The sequence below is a fragment of the Lissotriton helveticus genome, chromosome 12 (genome assembly GCF_964261635.1).
Source record: "Lissotriton helveticus chromosome 12, aLisHel1.1, whole genome shotgun sequence".
NCBI classification, from domain to species: domain Eukaryota; kingdom Metazoa; phylum Chordata; class Amphibia; order Caudata; family Salamandridae; genus Lissotriton; species Lissotriton helveticus.
In genome coordinates this window covers 415,881,957-415,903,997 of record NC_136073.1, presented here as the reverse complement: position 1 = coordinate 415,903,997, position 22,041 = coordinate 415,881,957, and positions in this window count along the sequence as shown.

Sequence of the window (22,041 nt, the reverse complement as noted above, 5' to 3'; positions counted from 1 at the left end):
TGTATTTTAAATGAATTGGAATATGATTGGAGGAGGCTGGCATAATGATGTCTTTGCCATGTGAGCACTCCTTGACAAATTCAGGTGGCCAGTCTTTTTCGGCTAGAAGAATGTCATAACCCTTAGAGAGCTTCTCCCAAAAGAGTGCTCATATTTTTCTAGTTATATCCCCCTCCATCCGGAGTGTTACTTCATATAACTTATGGAGTACACTAACCCTGGTATCAGCAGTTTCAACCTAGATGTACTCATTCAAGTCCACTGTCTCCAGATGATCCTTCAAGATCTTGCGAGCTACGGTTACTTCTGCTGCGCTGTCCAGCATTGTCTGAGCCCACTCCTCGTTCTTGAGTTGTGTCCTCCAGATCCTTGGCATGTCTGATTTTTAGACCTGCTACCTTCTTTTTGGTGAATTGGGTTTTCTTATTTTTCGGAACGTGTTAATTGTCTTTGGACTTCACGCGTTCTTCTTTTTGTTCTGACCGTCCTCTTCTTTCCGATTTCTGTGAGGAAGTCTGAAAGGTACGAGAGGAACGTGTATCAGTATCTTGATATCTATCAGATTTTCTCAAATTATTCCTGTTCCTGAGGTTATGCCTCTTTTCAGAGGGCTCCTTTTGAGAAGACCTACCTCGGGATTGAAAACGCTTCTCTTTAGAAGTTTGTTTAGTGTTCTACCACTCCTTTTTAGAAACAGTGAGAGTGTTTTTAATAAAGACCTTTTCAAGACTTTCAGTTGGTTGGGGTTTAACTGGTTCCCACCCAAACTGTCTCTACCTAGTTCTTCATAGGATTTTTCAATTATTCTGGCCATTCATATGGTTGCTCAGTTACATCAAATTTTCTTAACCTTTGGCGGATCGCCACAGATGCTGCCTAACCATTAATATTAGCTAATAGTATTGTTGAGACCTGTTTGAAATCTTTCAGTAGTTTCATACCCAGATTTAAAGTAGGGTCTGCCCCGCATTCCTTCTGAATGTGTTTCAGGACGTCTGGTATTACCGCCATAGACAGAACACCAAGGGGCACATTAGGATGGCGGGCGGACTTTGTCCGCCCGCCACCCTAACGGAGAACGGGACCGCCCGCCATAAGGGCAGGGGTCCCGTAGGGGGAATTAGGATGTGCCTGCCACAGTGGCGGGCACATCCTACATGTTTTGCATTGTGGCGGGCGGTGCACTCTGCACCGCCCGCCACAATGCAAAACATCAGTGAAGGCATTTGCATATGCAAAGCGCAGGCATCGCGCGGTGGCTGCCGCTTTGCATATGCAAATGTAGGGGGGTACCATAGGTACCCCCCTGTCCTCCCCCTGAGTTGGCTTCACCTGGGGGCCCCACAGGGGGCCCACGCAGCAAACACCGCCTGCCTTTCCGTGGTGGCATTGCCACCGCGGAAAGGCCCCTGTCAGTCGCCATCGTAATATGGCTGGCGGTGTCCATTGGACACCGCCAACATATTATTCCATTATCGCCGAGGTCACAAGGCGACTGCGGCGGTAAAGCGGCGGACGGTCTTTCCGTCTGCCGCACTCCCCCCGCCATCCTGATGCGGTGGGGGGGAATCTGGGCATATTTGTCGGGCGGATTGCCTCCGCCAGGCCGGCGGTGGCTACCGCCTGCCTGGCGGTGGCAATCCGCCTGACATCATAATGGGCCCCCATGTGTTTTTGTGTAGATTGCAGCAAATACTACACCCCAAGTGTCACAGTCCTCCAGGTGTGGTGCGATCCCCATTGGTAAACAGATTGTTAGAATCCTGTGTTTCTCATGAGGGGTAGTATCGAGAAATACTGCCTCGATTTGAGTAATTTTGTAGCTATCCAGAATGGAATTTGTTCCAGTTTTGCGGGCAATTTACCAATGATTAATTGTATAGTCTGTGGTGTAATTTTATTTGTGTTTCCCTGGTAGGGGGTGTGTTGTGGAATCCTTATAGGAGGTTGAACTGTTAGTGTCCGCATGACATATTGAAGCAATTGTCTATGTATTTTGATTAGTTGTATTAGGTGAACTAATAGTTCCGCATCTGACATTTCTTCAATGGCAGGATGTGGTGTATAGCTGGCTAATACCAGCCATGTTGCTCCTGGTCTACCTAGTGGACCGAGCCTGGTAAGGTGATTTTGATGTTGTAGAGCACCTTTAAACCAGAGCGCATGCTCTTGGTATGTTAATGGAATTTCAACATCCTCGAAAGGAGTGTATTCCGTTGGAGGTCCACTTCTTTGTAGAAGTGAAACACATGTGTTACTGGATTTGCTTCAGGGAAGATAATCCATGAATAGAATACCTCTGTCTGCCGATATTCGTGTGCCTCTACGACAAAAATCACCCTACCACCTCTTGATGATAGGCCATTTGTTATAAGTTTTATAGTGATGGTTTCCCTTAAGTTTTCCGGGAGGATTATATCATCCGCATCGGTCTCTTGGAAACCTGTAACGTCTAAGCCTGGTTGGGCTGCAGCTGCTGCAGTTCGACCGGTTGTGTTGTTGTCGCCGTTAAGCGATATTGTTTTATGAAAGTTTGCAGAGCAAGTTACACGGAAACAAAGATAAGGTGCACAATATTTTGGAACACTGTATCCTTCAAAGTTGAACAAACCCAAAACTAAGACATAGGATTTTCGTCCTACTCAGTTGTGAAGGATATTTTATCCTTTCACCCACTCCAGACATCTATTGGAGTATTTTACGGGAAAAAGGGGTCTCTTTGAAAAGCACGACTGAGTTACTCTAGTATCTAGCGTTAAATTAGTGCCTTACCAAACGTTGGGCGCCATCTAGTGTAGTTCATATCTTCCCAATAGGCTCTGCTCATTGGAATAATAAATCCTATAGTTTAGACGTAGGACTGAGGTCGACTAGGTCTCTATCAAATGTATTAAACTTAATAGTGAGTGCCAGCTAGCTCAGAGGTCACTAGAAACGTTCTCGAATTCACAAGAAGGGATTAGTTTCTGACAACTGCATAAACATGACAACTTTGTTTCCCAAGAATAAGAATTGTACCTCTAGAGTCATGGAAACAACAGATAAGAATTTCACTCAGTCAATCGTGCATGCTTCGTTTCAACAGAGGTGCCGAGAAATAGAGAGACGGGCGTTTTCAATAAAAGGTTTTATTGAACAGTCTTCTTTCTCATGCTATAATCGTAACGCAGGCTGCAAAGTATAGTGCGTACAGCAAGAACAATATTATGAAATAATACTGTAAAAGCATTTTATGGTTTCTAAGCCATATGAAAATACATACATAAATACATTGACTAAAATACTCAACTGGTGCTTCTAAAATACGCCTACCCCAATGTACCTAACCTGAGTTTAGTACGCGGGAGGAAGTAAGTATTGTGTAGCATAGGTTTGGTTTTCTTTGCCAAGAATCTATCCAAGATTTCTCTTAGGTTCTAATCAGCTCCATACCTTAGTTTGGAATGAATGAGGTCTGGTATCTCTTGTCTTGGGACTCGATTTCCCAACACCCCACAAGGGGAGCTTGGAAACACTGGAGATGGATTCTCAGCGAGAGAAAGGACAGCTTCTTGATCAGTGCGTCAGTTGGAGGGTCGGCTTCCTTCGGCACTTGCTGTATCAAGCTGCGTCCAGCAAGTAGATATTCGACCTGCTCCGAACCACCGTGTCTTGCTAGAGCAAGTGAAGGCATATTTATACCTTGAAGGTGTCTAGTTTGACGTAAAGTCGGGCATAATAACGTCAGTAAAGCACCCCAAGGGAATAGTAGTTCTTTGTAAGTACATGAGTTCTTGGACAGATGAATATTGAAGCAAGGGGAGGTCTCTGACTGTGTAAGCCGATTTTCCAAGAAATCATTGTGACGTTTTGGTACGGGAGGAAGTAGCCATGCCTGTATTTGTACTGCATAGGCTATGTCTAAATAAGGGAATGATTTCTATGCCTATATTAGGGCAATGTGAATTGTACCTATATAAGGGCATGAATCTGGAAAATTCGCTCGGATCCTAAAACGCCATACAACAAGTGGGGTGAAGAGTGCCACCTTCTGTGATGACCACTTCCCCTGAAGTGTAGCAACCTGTTGTCCCAGAAAGCAATGTTCCACAAAAATTGAAAATGTAGAAAATCTCTCCTGGAGCTTTAGGTCTGGCTACGCCCACCTACAGGTTTGGCTAACTTTCTGCACTGACTATTAAGGAACATTTCAAGAACATATCTGCCTTGAGAAAGTCTCGTTTGACACGAAACACGTGTCGGCAAGTGGCAAGTTGTGCTGGAAAATCTTTCAAGAAATTAATAAAGACATCGAAGATACTTCAGTCGTGGATCCTTCTTGTCATGCTATGATGCAGTATTTATGGACAACTCTTTTTTTGTGTTGAAGTGTGCTATTAATACAGGAGTGCTAGTTAAGCCCTTATTTCTTTGTTTATTAAGCTATAGCACACTTTTGTGTGCTTTTGTGACACCTCTGGGTAGTAGGTGCAACAAGGGCTATTGGAGCACCCATCTTTTCATACTTTTGGCAAAACCAATAGGATATATCCATCTGTACAGTTTACCAGAAGGTTTACTGGGTTGACAAATGTGCTGACGTTTCTCCGTTGGGAGAGCGCTACCGCCCATATTCTGTAAGTAAAAGTGGCTAACTTTCTTCTTCACTCCCCTTCCAGCCCCTCTCCTAATTCAATTGCAGGGGCTTTCATCTGGCTGGGGGTGCAGGAAGTGGTGGTGGGCCTTGTTCCTGTCCTAATTCCCTTTCTCACTTTGAAGACCAGTTTGGCTACCCAGCTCCATTTCTGTTTTGGCATCTGCAGACAGCAAACGTCCTCCCACCAGATTTCTCCTTTTCTCAGTTCAGGCCACTTCACACACCATCAGAGCAGCTTGGCTCAGACTGTCAAAGACTGGCCAGTCAGACGAGTCTGCTACAGAGTTGATTGGTTAACGTTAGGAAAGCAGCTCTCTTACTTCTTTTCTACAAGATTTATAACAAATCCAACCGTGGCAAGTTGTTGATTTCATCACAATTATTAATTTGACTCCTGTCAAAAGATAGACTTTGTTAATGGTAAATAAAGCCTTACGATGTTAGCCTATGGAGCTAATGCACTGCTATGAGAAAAAATTAAATTGGCAGCTTTTTCCTCACCAGGGCATAGTAAACATAATTTATAGGATCCCTGTATATTAATATATTACATCCTACCCTTGGGGCACCTAGGGGATACCGTAGGCATGACTTACATGTGAAATATAAATCCAGTACTTGTATAGTGCACAAATCACCCCCGAAGGGGTATCGCGGCTCTGTGGGACGTTGGGAAGATTAAGCGAGCTATTGCCCAAAGTCGCATGGTGCTGGGCGGTATGCAGACAAAATATCGAAATTTAAATATCGATATACAATAATATCGATGTTTAAATATCGAAGGGACATAATATAGAAGGTAGTAATATCGATAGATTTTAATATCAATATTAGTAATATTGATGTTTTAAATATCGATGTTAGTAATATCGATGTTAATAATTTCGATGTTATTAATATCGATTTTTATATTATTTTCTTGTATATTATTATGTTTTTAGTTTATTTTTATGTAATTTAATTAATATTTGTATTTTAGTACTGTAGCGGGTTGTGGATTTATAGGGGAATAGGGTGGGAAGTAATTTAATTATACTAAATGAATTATTAATTATTAGGAATTATAAATTAATTTTAATTAATTGGTAATTCATTTTAATTAATTGATTAAGTGATAATTATGTTCTGTAGCGGGTTGTGGGTTAATAGGGGAATAGGGTGGGAAGTAATTTAATTATACTAAATGAATTATTAATTAGTAGGAATTATAAATTGATTTTAATTAATTGGTAATGAATTTTAATTAATTGGTAATTAATTTTTATTAATTGATCAATTGATAATAATGTTCTGTAGCGGGTTGTGGGTTTATAGGGAATAGGGTGGGAAGTAATTTAATTATACTAAATTAATTATTAATTATTAGGAAATATAAATTAATTGTATTTAATTGGTAATTAATTTTTATTAATTGGTAATTAATTTGTATTAATTGATTAATTGATAAATATGTCCTGTAGTGGGTTGTGGGTTTATAGGAGAATAGGTTGGGAAGTAATTTAAATGTAAATAAGTATTAATGTTTTTTAATTAATTATTTTGTTAATTATATAATTGTTAAATAATTATTAATTGGTAATTAAATATTATTAAATGGTCTTTTTTATTAATTTTTGTAGTTAATTATTTATTGCTAATCATGTTTTTAATAATTATGTATTGGTATTTGTAAATGGTTTATATGTATTTAATAGTTACGTTTTTTATTATTTAAAAAAAATGATTTATTTATAAGGAATAGTAATTTTTACCCCTATGCTATCTAACTCTTTCCATACCGTTGCACTCTCGGAGTGGGAATAGTAATTTTTACCCCTACGCTATCCAACACTTTCCCTACTGTTGCACTCTCTGGAGTTGGAATAGTAATTTTTACCCCTACGCTATCCAACACTTTCCCTACGGTTGCACTCTCTGGAGTGGGAATAGTAATTGTTACCCCTAGGCTATCCAACACTTTCCCTACTGTTGCACTCTCTGGAGTTGGAATAGTAATTGTTACCCCTACGCTATCCAACACTTTCCCTACTGTTGCACTCTCTGGAGTTGAAATAGTAATTGTTATCCCTACGCTATCCAACACTTTCCCTACAGTTGCACTCTCTGGAGTTGGAATAGTAATTGTTACCCCTACGCTATCCAACATTTCCCTGCTGTTGCACTCTCTGGAGTTGGAATAGTAATTGTTACCCCTACGCTATCCAACACTTTCCCTACTGTTGCACTTTCTGGAGTGGGAATAGTATTTTTTACCCCTACGCTATCCAACACTTTCCCTACTGTTGCACTCTCTGCAGTGGGAATAGTAATTGTTACCCCTACGCTATCCAACACTTTTCCTACTGTTGCACTCTCTGGAGTGGGAATAGTAAGTGTTACCCCTATGCTATCCAACACTTTCCCTACTGTTGCACTATCTGGAGTGGGAATAGTAATTTTTACCCCTACGCTATCCAACATTTACTTACTTTTTTTAATTTGTTTTACATTTTTATTAATTGTTATTTATATTATTATTTTATGTATATAAATTTATTTATAATTTATTATATTTTAATTTATTTATAAGTTATTGAAATAATTTTTTAGAGTTATTATTAATGAAGTATATACTATGTATTATATCTTTATTATTATTTGTTTTTATTACATAATTTATTAATTTTAAATATTATACTATATTTTTAACTATGTTTATTACATTTATAAGTATTATTTTATTAATATTACAGTTTTTTAATAAAAAAAAACGATATTTTTAAAAAACGATATTTTTGACATATATATTTGTTTCCGATATTTTTGTACTTACCTTGTTAGAGATAGGATGTCGATATTGTTGTAATCAATATTTTTGTTGCAATATTTTTGTATGTAGATATTTTTGTATTCAATATTTTGTCATAGATTCGTGCTGGGCAGACCCCTGTCGCCGGAGCCGGGGATCGAACATTGATCCCCAGAGTCCAGTGTCAGTCGCTCTTGCCGCGGCATCACACCACTCCCCCTAATAAGGTAGTTTAAGACTTTGGAAGTACTTTTAATTCCTAAGTCGAATTTGGACATAATTTTATTTTAAAAGCAGCCTGCAACGCAGGGCTGCCTTTAAACTGACAGCAGACACCACAGCAGTGCACACTTAAGTGCATTAAATCCGTATACTAGGGACTTGTAGGTAGGTTGTCAATATCAATGTTACTTTTACATAATTAGTATATATCTTTTAGGAGAGCCCTGGGCCTGGTTAGCAGGACCCAGGGTAAAACCAGAGTCAGTAACCACCAGTATCGGTAAAAAAATTGGGTAAAAAGTAGGGGACACTGCAAAAAGCCCTGTTTTCTCACACCCAGTGTCCAACCACTAGTGGGGGCTGTGCACTTATAAGGCATTTGGCACCCCCTTAATGCAGCTGTATCTGTAGCACTCATAGCAATTTGGGAAGAACTTTACTGAGTATTTATTTACAGGGAAACCACTCTTCTTCTGATCACGTGGGGAATGGGAATTCGTCCCATGTGAACTGTTTTGGGGACTTTCACAGAACTCCTTGCTTCTATTTTATCTTACCCTTTCATCTGGTGGAGACCCTTTCCACCCTCTTGGTGATCCCCCTGATACCTTCTTGTGGACCCCGGTACTGAGCTACAAGTCTGCTCCTTAGCATGTTCACTGTAGACAGTGAGCTTAGTATCAGCAACGTGTTGGCACAGCTCGGCAAAAAACCAATTGAACATGTGATGCGTGAGATTAAACAGCTCATCACAATTACCAGAATTGCTGCCCTTCACCCATGCCCCAGTGGCCTCTTGAAGTAATCTATGAAATCCACCAAGGACTTCTCTGCAGGCTTCTGGATTTCAATAAACGCCATTCTCTACTGTTCAGGGGTGAAGACCATACTTCTTGACAAGCTCGTTCCTGTCCCCCTGCCAAAGGGCAAGAAGAAATCCCTTCCTTCACTGTGAATGTGCCTCTAGAGACTGGCTCCCACAATCCTCCTCAATGATTTGCGCATATCTAACCATCTGCAAAACCCTCAAATCACGTGTCAATGTCATCCAACCACAACAAAGTACGGCACCATATCCTTTAGAATGTTGAGAATCCTGTCTCCATTGGAAACTGGAATACTGCTGCCACCATTGCTGAAGGACCCTGAGACCTTTTTTGCTTTCAGATCCAGCTCACTTCATAGGCCAACTAGACTTTTTTTCCAAGGTCCTGTTACCTTAATTCTCTTCTGCAGCCACTGTGGCACAGCCTCCTCTGCAGCCCTCTTTGCATCAGCCTCCCTCCTCTTGAGTTAGGCCAGCTGCAACCTGAAGTCCCATCTAGCCCTCATGTCCTCCAGTGTTTCTGGGAAGAGTTTGCGGGAAGAGATTCTGCTACCTGCCTTGAATCTGGAATGGGACATCTTTCCAGTGAACATTTCTCTCTCCTATGGGGACATGGTCAGGATGTTTTCTTCCTCCTCCCCATTCCCCTAATTGTCCTGCTTCTCTATCTCTTCATCCTCCTGCCGAACTGTGGCTTATAGCTTGCGGGCCTCCTCCCAGGGCCTGAGGGCTTTCTGGAACTCCTCCTTCTTGTAGCTTTTGGTTACTGGAAGCATCCTCTTCCTGAAGAATCCCTTGAGCTCCATGTTGTTAAGCTCAAACTCTATGCTTGTATGCAGAGTCACAGGTGCACAAAGTCAGGTGGAATGGAAGTGAATTTAAAAAAGCAAAGGAGGCCAATATAAATGAATTAAAAAAAGATTGAATTTGATGTCAGATTATGTATATGGGATTTTACAGATACATAAAATAACCGAGTGGCAGTGCACAAATGCAAGTACTAGATCCCAATGCTGCCACCAATGTAAGAAACTGTGTTATAAGTTGAGGGGTGGAAGCTCATTCCGGAAACAAACACAATCCTGGTCAGGGTTAAAGCACGTTTGTCAGGGACAAATCAATTTATTAAACTAGAGTAAATGATAATAAATTAAATTATATCAGAATGACAAAAATCCAATCAGTAGAAATAGAGATGTTCAGTTTCAAAGATTTAGGTAGATATAGCGCCTAAATGCACAAAGCGCCACTAGCGATCCTCTGATGGTACTAGTACCAAGGAAAGTCATAAGACCGCAATTGAGAATGGGCCGGTTACAGGTACCAGTTTAGTACCACTAAAAACGTTAACTTCTCAAAGTCCGGCATGAAGAATTCCATTGCATAGGAAGAGGATGCAAGAAGCAGGGAGAGCATCATGAATGGTAATCGCTGTAGCACGAAGAGCAGTTCTGGCCTCATGGATGGTCATTGCTGTAGCCTGAAGAGCCGGTTGAGTGTCACAGACAGTTGTTGCCTGAGCTCTGTGTTGGTAGTCACTGCGGGCTGTTGTTGCTGTGGCATGAACAACAGATCTCTTGTTACTGGTTGTGCACAGAGTCCTAAGGCCAACAAAAACGAATTTAGCTAAACAGGAGGAGTGAAGGCAAATTATTTGGGGGAGTAGCAATCCAAGGATGCCAGATCTAACACTTACCCACACATAAAATTCCATCTATGTCACTCACATCTGATTTGAGAAAATTCATGTATTTAGAATGTGATTCAAGCACTAAAGAAGAAATACTGCTGGCAACTGATGACAAAAGTATTGAGGTTATTTTGAGTTATGACAGATAGCCTGCCATCTTCCAGTGGGGTGAAGTCCATAACCTGCATTGTTCTGATAGATTACAACTCATCATATTGAGAGATCTCCACCTGTTTGGTGGAGTTTTCTGTGCCTTCAGAGGAATCTCCACAACTGTGGCCTCAATACAAGGCATTGTAAGTTTGCTGGGTGACCGCCTTGTTCCAGGGGGCTGCTCAGCAAACTTTGTTTTGAAATACAAACCTACACTGCAGGAATTTTAATTTGAAAAACTAATGACCTTGCCTCCCTGGGAGTTTTCTCCGAAGGTGCGGGGCATGTTTTCATTTTTTTAGACAACCATTTTTTTCTTGGTATTTTAGAACAGGAAAAACATCAGCATTTCTCTTAAATTAGGAGGCCAGTCTGAGCAACTCATTCTGATGGCCCAATATCTGTTGGGCCATTGATCTTAAATGGCAAAGCCGGCAGTGGCATCACCAGCAGTAAAATGATGATTTCCTTGACTCTAAAAGGTCGATTCCGATCCCGTAAAAAGCGCTCCGAATCGTCGTACGGAGCATTTTTTTCCGTACGAATCTTACCCGTAACCGTCCCCGTACGAACGACGTAGTACGATCCACACCCAATGCAGCTATCCGTACGAATCGTACCAGGGACCGTACGAATAGAATTCCCATATGAATCGTCCTCGGAACCCGCTGTACACGACGTTTGTACGGTTCGCGGCTGCTTTTTACGACCTTGGCAAGTACGATCCGTGTTGGGTACACTCCGTACGACCCTTTTTCTACGGGAGCTGGAAACTGCCGTAAAATAGGAGTTCGCCCCGAAACAGGTACGGAACGGCCCCCCCGGGTACGGCGCGTACACCCCATGATCGCAGGGGTATGCGCCGTACCTCTGCGATCATGGGGGGTACGTGCCGTACACCCAGCGTACATGGGGTACACCCCATGTACGCTGGGTGTACGGCACGTACCCCATGTACACTGGGTATACGGCACTTACCCCCCATGATATCGCAGGGGTAGGGCGCGTACCCCTGCGATCATGGGGTGTACGCGCTGTACGGTGTGTATGTGATTGTGTGCTTTTCCGTACGAATCGCCCTTACCTGCCGTGGACCGTACGACTAGCGTCCAGGTACCCCGGTCGGGATCGTAATCGTCGGGGCGTACGGCATCCGTACGAGTCGTACGGAAACGGCTCCGGATGCGAGTCATACGGACGGTGATTTTTAACGGATTAGAATCGACCCCTAAGTAGAGCAAACAGTCAGTCAGTTTGGCAGCAAGGGTACCCTGCCTTCTTGCCCTATCTGCAAAACTGTAAATCACCCTCTAAATTTTGCTTGCTTGTTTTCAGGCCCTCAAGCAGATCTATTTTGGGGTTTTAGTCATCCAACCTTGTGTATTCTTCTTCATCTAGGTTTTCAAAGAGTTTACAGTGCTTTAACAGATCTTGACCAAACACAGAATAGATGGCCAATGTTAGAAGGCCATGAAACAGATTTTGTGTTTAGGGGCTCCTGTTACCAACCTGTGACCTGCAGTAAAAAAATGCATATTTTACATTTCTGAGTGCAGTAAGGGATTTGTCCCTAGTAGAAATATCATACTCATGTTGATTTGCCAGGAGGCCGCCTCAGACAAAGATTTCCTTACACATTACATTTTTCTCTAATCTGCCCTCTTGCTCTCAGAGATCTCAGAAAATCATACACATGGCTGAGACTGTCAGCGTCTAGCCACTCCTTGGGTTTCTGTGTGATGCCAAAAGGGGTCCACCTCCAGACTTCCCCAACTCTGGAATGAAACAACTCAGAGCAGTGAGGTAGTCAGGCGAGGGAAATAAAGAAGCAAGCCGGGACCAGGGGAAAGCGGGAGAACCTGCAACATAAAACACAGATTTAGTACATAGACAAGCTAAGCTTACTACTCTCATAATAGTCTCGCTAGAACTCGCTAATACCTTTCCACTGGTATGGGATTCCTGTGGTGAACTTCTAACTGGCAGGGACTTCAGCATCAACTTAAACACCTATAACAAGAAACCACAACGGATCAAACATTGATTCCACTATCACCACTTACACATAAACGGCAGTGCTTGCTCATACATATCAACTTACAATTATCCAGATTCAAAATAACTCTACTCCCAGGAATAAGGCTTTCTTCTCACATAGGAATGAGAGGTGAACGAGCCACAAACCACAGAGCTCCGCCCGTTCGGAGCCGCAGTAAGAGAACAAAATAATAAACTCCGTGTCCATAGAAGAGAAAGATAAGTATTCCACAGGACTAAATACTCCTACCACGCTTCCTTCAGCATGTCGAGCCACTGACACAGTTACCACCTTAAGGTTCTGATTACATCAAAGGACAAATGTTAGGCTCGCTGTAGGCATCGGTTTGTCTCCCTTGGGAAAGCGTTTCCACAGCGTGATGAACATAAACCAACTCCCCTCCGGTGATCGCAACAAACTGGAACTTCCTTTTGAGATACCCGACAGGGGAAAGAGTGATGAGAGGAGCCGCGCTTCCTGCAGCGCGAACAAATTACCAGCCCAACTGAAGAGGAACAGCTCACCCAGAAACTGACCGGGAACTGTAGAAGGAACCAGGCGCTTACTTCAGCGCCCGAAATACCATCTAGGAGGCGACGAAGTGCAGAACGCTTCTTCCACTCTAACAAAGGAGGTCCGAGGAAGAACTCCTCGCAGCAGGATTCAAACTCCGTAATCCAAAAGAGAGAGCCCCCACACAGGCAGCGTGAGACTCGAAGCATGGACAAACTACTGCAAAACGGCAGATTACGCGCACCGCACCCGTGACCTGACTGGGCAAATTAAACGGTGCTCCGCCCACATAGGCATTCTGGGAGTCGTAGTCCAGGGTACAGAAACCAGGCAATGTAGGCGCTTTAGTACAGCAGGCTCCGGTCATCGCCTGACAGAGACCTACATGTAATGTACCCAAAAGAACAAAATGACAATACACAGAGTAGCTTATGTGCAGGTGGAGGCAGAAATCCCTTTACACATTCTTACATGAATTATGGCTCGGCAATCAAAGGTTTAAAGTAGATACTTGTGAATGGCATTGGCCTCAAAACACTTCATCTGCTCGAGATGATCTGAATATCTTACATATGACATTTCACTTTGAAAATGGTCATTTACTAGACCTTTGTAGCATATTTATGTCTCAGAAAGGAAAAGTTCATCATACTTATTAAATGGGTGTTCTACTAAGGGCCCGATTCCAATGTCAGTCGGAAGGCCTTCGAATCAGATTTGGGTTCCCTAGATCTGATTCGTAGCCCTTGTTTACGATCAAATAGTACCCAGGTCTGAACAACCAAGTACGATGCGAAGATCGCGTACTCGCTGACCGAATCGTTTCCGGCACCCGAACCTGTACGTATAACACATCGAGACTAATTCTGACTGAGCGAGAATGATGCACGATTCGGACAGCCGCTTCGCCTTCTCTTCGGCTGTTGGAATCATACTTCGGGGGGCTGTAGCAGGCCCCCTATTACCCGGGGCCCACCGAGTCTGTCACGGGGTGTGCCCAGGGGTCCCTCTGATCCAAGCATCTGCAGTGTGGTGGGCACCATAGAGTGCACGCTACAGCGTGTACCCTTCTCCCCACCCACCCCTTTTCTGCAATGGGGGCCAGTGTACACGTCTGTACATGGGCTTCCATTGAGTTCAATGGGAGTCTGAGCAAATCGAGTCCGTAAGCATACAGCAGCATCGTACTCGCTCATTTGGACTCATGAAGCATGTCTCGCTCTGAAAGCCCTTTGGATCCAAGTCGTACAGAGGGCTTTGCTAGCGAGATCAGAATCGGGCCCTTAGTATAGACACAACAAACATTCACTGTTGCACTTAGGAGTTCTGGTCTCCACTGTCTCAAAAACATTACTCCTATAAGAGTATGCTCCTAAGTATGACTATAACCTCTGTTTCCTTTGGATAGATCCAGAAAAGCCAGAGGGAAAGGTAGAAAAATATCCATTTTATGACGCTGAGTAACCCAAAATAATCTGTCATTGACTGACGAACCTCAGTTCTCCAGAATGGATATCCGAGGTACACTTTGGGAAATAGGCAGTTTTTTGTTCTTGCATACATAACAGTTCCTGAAACCCCAAATTCTTGAAAGTCACCAGGTCATCCAATCAGGTGGACGGAAGTTATTAACTATTCTTTAATGTGCTATAAATGTCTAAAGGATTTTGAGTGCATTTTAAAGAAACTGATTATTACCACCAGTTTAATATCCCTGAAACAAATATGCCACCAAATATACATTATTTTTAGGCAGGTGGAGAATTAGCTACTATACATTCCAATACTGGGATCAGATATGAATTATTCTGAAAATAAATCATGAACATATTTCAAACAGGCATACAGGTGTTTAAGATTGCTTTAATCCACCAATAAGTAGGTCATATTCACGTATTCCCATAAAAACTAGAACTTACATAAGTCTCACTGTGTGTGTGTAAATATGAGATGTATGTATGTGTTTGTGTTTCTATACTTATATGGTAGAAGGGTCTACCTCCCACCACAGTGCCATGTTAATATCAGTGGCAGCTCAACAAAAATCAGGTCGACAATCGAGAACTAAAACCTCTCACATGATGTAACATGATAGAGGTCACAGGTAGGTTTCTAAAAGAAATTCATTTGATTCAATTTGATAAATGTTTATTCAGCTCAGTCAATATAGACCATGTAAGAGCAGAAAGTGGGATACCAGAAACAATTGAATTAAAAACAATTAAAAGAAGAACACAATGTTAAAAACGGTACAACTAAAATGACCCAAACTCCAGCCTCAGTGCTGCAATTTAGAATGAAATACTTTTCCTGGTTTAGTTCACTCCCCAAATATACAAAGCCATGCTAAAACATAAAATGGGGTCCTCCAATGCACATAGACAATGTAAAGCAGCCTTATGGTTCCCTGATGAAATATCGATGTAATAAATAGAGTCAAACACAAAAATCGATTTAAAAATATAGAATACAATAATATTGACTCCCTATACTTAAACAGCTAAGTACAAGAATATCGAATCAAAAAATCGAAGTAAAAAATATAGAGCTAAAAAATATCGACTTAAAAATACATAAAACCTAAAAAATAAATTAAATGTAATATATATTGTAACTAAATATAACAAAAAAAATTAAAAATATAAATACACAAACATAAAGATTTATACATATAAACATATTTACTTAAATATAATTTATTAACTATTATCTTTAGTTCATTTTTTAACTTTTAAATTATATAAAAATTAAATACATACATATATCAATAATTTAAAATTGAAAAAATAAACATTTAACTATTTAAAACTAAAATTAAAATGTACATTTCATAGTACAATAAATACAACAGAAGGGAATTTGTTGGAAAGCAGGGGAGTAAAAATTACTATTCCCACTCCAGTGTGTGCAACCGCAGGGAATGTGTTGGATAGCGGAAGGGTACAAATTACTATTCCCAGTCCATTGAGTGCAACAGTAGGGAAAATGTTGGATAGCGGAAGGGTAAATATTACTATTCCCACTCCAGTGAGTGCAACAGTAGGAAAGTGCTGGATAGTGGAGGAGTAAAAACTACTATTCCCACTCCAATGAGTGCAACAGTAGTGAAAGTGCTGGATAGCGGAGGAGTAAAAATTACTATTCCCACTCCTGTCAGTGCAACAGTAGGGAACATGCTGTATAGCGGAGGGGTAAAAATTAATATTCCTACTTCGGTGAGTGCAACAGCAGGAAAAGTGCTGGATAGCGTAGTAGTAAAAATTACTACTCCAACTTCAGTGAGTGCAACAGTAGGGAAAGTGCTGGACAGCGGAGGAGTAAAAATTACTATTCCCACTCCAGTGAGTGCAACAGTAGGGGAGCTGTAGGATAGCAGAGGAGTAAACATTACTTTTCCAACTTCAGTGAGTGTAACAGTAGGGAAAGTGCTGGATAGCAGAGAAGTAAACATTACTATTGCCACTGCAGTGAGTGCAACAGTAGGAAAAGAGTTGGACAGCAGAGAAAAAAAAAATAATAACATTTAAACAGTTTAAAAAATTAAACAATGTAAATAAACAATATTTGCAAAATATCAGATTAAATATATTAAATGTTACCAATAAATATATTAAATAAAACAAAAAGGTAGAACTATTATATATAAAAAATATATAAATATATAAAAAATACTTATTTAAAAGAAGCAACTATTTACAAACACAAATATTTTTTTAAACATAGATTTCTTTATTTTATTTCCTACCCTATAATTTATTTATTTATTTATTTGCGAGTTTGTACCGCGCTGGACTCGACTCCCGGAGGAGTATCTCCGCGCCTTTGACAGCCACAGCATAAATAGGGGGACAGGCAGCTGAGAAGCATTCTAACTTTGAAATAGGAAGGTTTTAAGTTGCTTTCTAAAAGGGAAGTGCTCTCTGCATTGTCTGAGAGACTTGGGGAGGCTGTTCCATAAGGAGGGTCCTGCCACAGATAAAGCTCTGGTCCCATGTCTGGCTTTCTTAGCCATGGGTACACAGAGCAGGCCTTGCTCACTTGATCTAAGGGAGCGGGTAGGGACATAGGGGATGAATTTATTTGCCAAGTATGCTGGCCCAAGTCCGTTTAGGCTTTTGTGTATTATGCAGCATATTTTAAATTTGGCCCTCTGTTTAACTGATAGCCAATGTAATTTCGCCAGCAGGGGGTTGGAAGGGGTTCGAGGAGGGGCATTCAATACTAGGCGGGCAGCGGTGTTCTGAACCACCTGCAGTCTTGCCATAACTCCTTCATTTGCAGACAGTAGCAGGCCATTACAGTAATCTAGTCGGCTCAGGACCAGTGCCTGTACCAGAGTCCTTCTAGTAGAGTCAGGAAGCAATGGGAACACTTTCCGTAGCAGGCCAATGATTTGGAAGCAGGAACCCACCACATGGTTGCCATGTTGTTTCAGTGAGAGCTCCTGATCCAAGCGCACTCCCAAGTTTTTTACTACCTGTTTGGGTTCAGGAACTGGGCCAAGATCGAGTGGCCACCAGTCCGGACAACACACCAATAAATAAAACGTTCAACATTTTTATTTTTATTTCTTACCATAATTAACATAACTATTAATTATTTAAAAAAATATTATTAATAAAAATAATTAATAAACATTGATTGAATACGCAACCTTTACCACTGTAATATGCACAACACACCCCTAAAATGAAGTCCACAATCACCATATTTAATTACTAATTAATTAATTCTAATTAATTAACAACTAATTATTTCATCAATTAAACATTTATTAATTTCCACCCTTCCCACCATTTTCACCTATAAACAGCAAAGCACACACTTAAAAATAATTACAAAATTAACATATGTAATTACCAACAATTAATTAAAATTAATTAACAACTTATTACTTCATAATTGATAACAAATTAATGTACACATTCCACACTATACCATCTCAATTCAACAATTATTAATACATAAAAATTATTCTATAAATTTGCTATGATTAAATTTCTTCCTACCCTATTCCCCTATAAACCCACAACACACTACCGTACTAAAAACGCAAAATTCAAATAACAAAAAATAATAACTACTCAAAACATTTAATACATTTTGTATAAATAAATTACTTCTCACCCTATTCCCCTATAATCCCACAACCCGCTACGGAATGAAAAACGCTAAATAAAAATAAAATATACTAATAACTACTAACAACATTCAATAAATCTTATATAGTTAAATTACTTCCCACCCTATTCCCCTATAGACCCACAACCCACTCAGAACTAAAAATGCTAAATTCCCATTTGTTTTTTAATAAGTACTTAAATGTTAACATATAATAAAAATACAAACAACTCTTATACAATAAATACATGCATCACACACATATAACATATATACTAACAAACATAACATTAATGCAAAATCGATATTTTTTACATGTATATTTTGGCAAACCATATTAAATACTTTGACATTTTTACATCAATATTACTTACCCAGAGGCAATATTCTTCACCACGATATTTTGGCTGTCGATATTCTTGATCCACAATATTTTTTTATCGATTTTAGTGTAAGTCGATATTTTTTTACCGATATTCTGTCACTGTGCCCAGCATTATATTCTCTAATATTATGTGTGAGAAAAATCTGTTTCAGAAAATATTTCTTTAGCCAATCATAGACACTACAAAATAAAATAATGGGCATGGTACCATGTCCCTGGGCCGCTGAGTCATATTGGCGAAAGCAACAAGAAGATGTGCTATACACAACTGCAACCTTGTTAGAGCGAAGCAGTGTACAGTTGAAAACCCTCCTAGAAAGCAGTCAACATATAGGAAACAACAGTTGGTTTCTTGGACTCAAGAAGGGCCCTGTTTTCAGACCAACCACCAGAAAGGAGGCCTCACTCTTATGGAAAGCAAGTGTTCTATGGGAATTCTGGAGCAAAGTGATCCTGAATAACAATTTGAAAGTTTTGTTAATATAAGAAAGCCATGGAATATTAGAGGCATGGTATGATGCTAAACAATCCAAATTTCGTGAGGGTAATTTCGAGTTTTGCCCTTATGGAGTGCCAGACAAGAATTGGCTTGAGCAAGATCGGGTGAGTTAGCCCTACCTCCTTATTAACAAAAAAGATAGTATGGAGGTAGGGATACACAAAAGACACCTAAGAAAGACGGTCTCCTCAACCTGAAGAGGACCACAGGGCACATGGCCTCACAGGCCACCTCCTGACAGCACAGTAGCCTTATAGATCTTAACCATTTCCCTAAAGGTTCGGCTGCCAAGTTTGTGGAATAATCTGAAGACTGCACTCTGCTCATTTTGGATCGAGTATTTTGTATGTGTTGAGACCATGAGGCATTATTAGTAAAAAAGAGTTCCCAAATAACAAAATGAATTAACCTTCACAATTGGAGTGCCCTTAATGTAGAAGATCATGAACGTCATGACATTGTGAATATTTCGGTATTAATAATCTTCTGTTTTCTAGCCTCCTTGAAGTCAGTAAATGTGTCCATCAGTCTCTGTAGACCGACAGTGGTTCTTGACATCAGGACAGCATCAGCAGCGCACTAAAGCACAGGAACCAAAAAACCAACAACTACAGGTGCATCAGCTTGCAGAGTCTGAAGGGCACCATCAACCATTTAAAAAAAGGGAGAATAAAAATAGGGCACAACACAACCCTATCTGAATCCCTCTTTATTTTAAATGATGGAGAACATCCCTCATTGGGGCCATGGTGGACTTTGGCAGATAAATTGTCATACAACCGAGACAACAAAAAAAAAGCCAATATTCTCAGGGGCCCCAAGAGAAAGCAATATATGCCAAAGGATTGACCAGATCAAAGGCGCTGAGATCAGTGAAGCACAAATGGAGAAAACCTGACTTTGCCTTAGTACATTTCCCAACGATCAGGTCTAAGTTCACACACAGCTCCACTGCCCCCAAACTCCTTCTGAATATATACCGGGCCTCCAAGAGAATACAATTATTGGTGGCCCACTGCTCCAGTGTCTGTGGAAGAACCATGCCCATCAACTTTGCAGCAGAATCCATGAAGGAGATGGGACAATAGCAATTTTGGTCAGATTTGTCCCGCTTCTTAAAATGGCCACTATGATGAAGTCATCCCAACCAGAATCGGTACCCCATCGGGGCTGGGAGCTTTAGCCCCAGCACTACTTTCTAGAGTAAGAACCTCATCCAGATTAACTTTGTGAGGCCTGCTGCAAGTTGGATTAACACTCTTTCATCTATCTGTGTAAACATTGCCCATAGGCGAGTCACAGATTTTTTTAAAATGATCAACCCATGCTTAAAGGGAAACACATGAGGTTAATGCAGGTACAGTACAATTTTTTTTAAGAGTGGTATTAACAGTACTACAAAGCAGTGTGTCATCCTTGCTCTCATCAGCCTGAGCTGAATTTGACAAAGCCTCTTCCCTGAGCACCTTTTTTCCTTGAGGCTAGCAGTAAATTATAAGGCTTTCTTAGTTGTCTAATAGTAAGGTAACCCCTGGGAGAACTATGCAAAGAAATCCTCATCAGCTTAGATGCCTAGGTACATGAATGATCAAACTAACCATGTTTCTTAGAGGTCCTTGGTCTGGAAGATCGTGTCAATAAACAATTAAAAGACCTAGCAATTGCTTCCAAGCATAAATCAGCCTGGTATGGTTTACCTTGGTATCCAGACAATAATTGAACTCAGTTGCGTTTGTAATTAACAGCTTCTGCATCACACACAGAGGATCAACTTCTGATCATTTGATGCAGACGCCATTGAACCGACTGGGTCAGCGTTTACAATGTAAGTGCTAACTGTAGGGCTTTTAGCCTAAATAGATATGGATAAAACTAATGGATTGTGATCCCTCACTGTAGTTGGAAGTACCCCAACATTAAGAACAAGGTCACAAGCAGAAGAGGGGTTTAAAATGTGTTCAACAGTAGAGAAAGTAGCTCATTGCTTACTGTGTTAGAATTCTCCAGTAGTAAAAAGTCACATTTAGAGTTAAGGATTTTAAAGACTTTCCATAGGTATAGTGTGGAATGTGTGAAGCGTCCACACCCACTGAGTTAGTTATACTACACATACTCCTTGCCAGAAGAGAACTTTTTTCGTATGTTAAAATCACCAGCCCAAAAGATGGGGCAATTGGAATAGGTAGGACGCAAGAACACTTTGAAATCCACATCAATGGGCAGAAACAACATTACAATGGGAAGAAACAAAAACATTATTATAATAATTATTTAACACCAGGTCAGAACCACCCCTGAATGACAACTACACAAACTGATAATGTGGGGAAACAACAGCAGATTAGAAATTAAAATCTGCGAACAACCTTTAGCCCGACCTGACGGAGATGGGGTGACTGCAGTAAAAAAATAGGAGAACTCTTCAACATAGGTAGGTGCCACACGCCAGTGTTTTGGAGGACTAATATATATGAGGTGGAGGTAATGTTGAGCCAGTCCAGGGCTCTTTTTTTGAAACCCAAAAATTGTTCATTGATGTGAGTTGGCGAATCCCTTTGCGACCAGTATGTGTTGATGTTAAAGTAGGATGGGGGGGTAGATTGCCTTGGGTAAACATTCTTCACTGGCAAAGAGGAATTTAATAGAAACAGGAGCAGTAAATTCAGCTATAGGATCAAGGTTAAGGCAGAGAAGAAGAGCAGTGTGGTCAATAGGATCAGTCAAACGAATAGTGAGGGAAGTTCTCTCAGAGATGGAACATCAATCAACCTCCTGCAAATCTCTCAAAACCATGAACATATATGATGTGGAAAAGTAGGGTGAGCAATTAATGGAAATGGGCTGATCAAGGGATAGATTGCCAGACACTTATAGAAATTAATACAGATGGCAATATGAGTAACCCAAGGGCAAAAGTGTAATATTGCCAAAATATGGGGTATGAGACGAGTACCGAGACAAGATCTCTGCCACAAACTTAGGATGTTTAAAGTTAATGATAGTGCAGTCCCCCTTAAAGGTTTTTTAGTGGTACCAATCCACCCAACCCTTTGTGTCAACAAAATTTGGTCTGTTTTGGAAATTGGAGAAACAAATTTAGACTGTAACCAGTGGAGGACTTTATTCCTTAACAAGACAGGTGACTAGGTTATATCCAGGGGCGAGACATT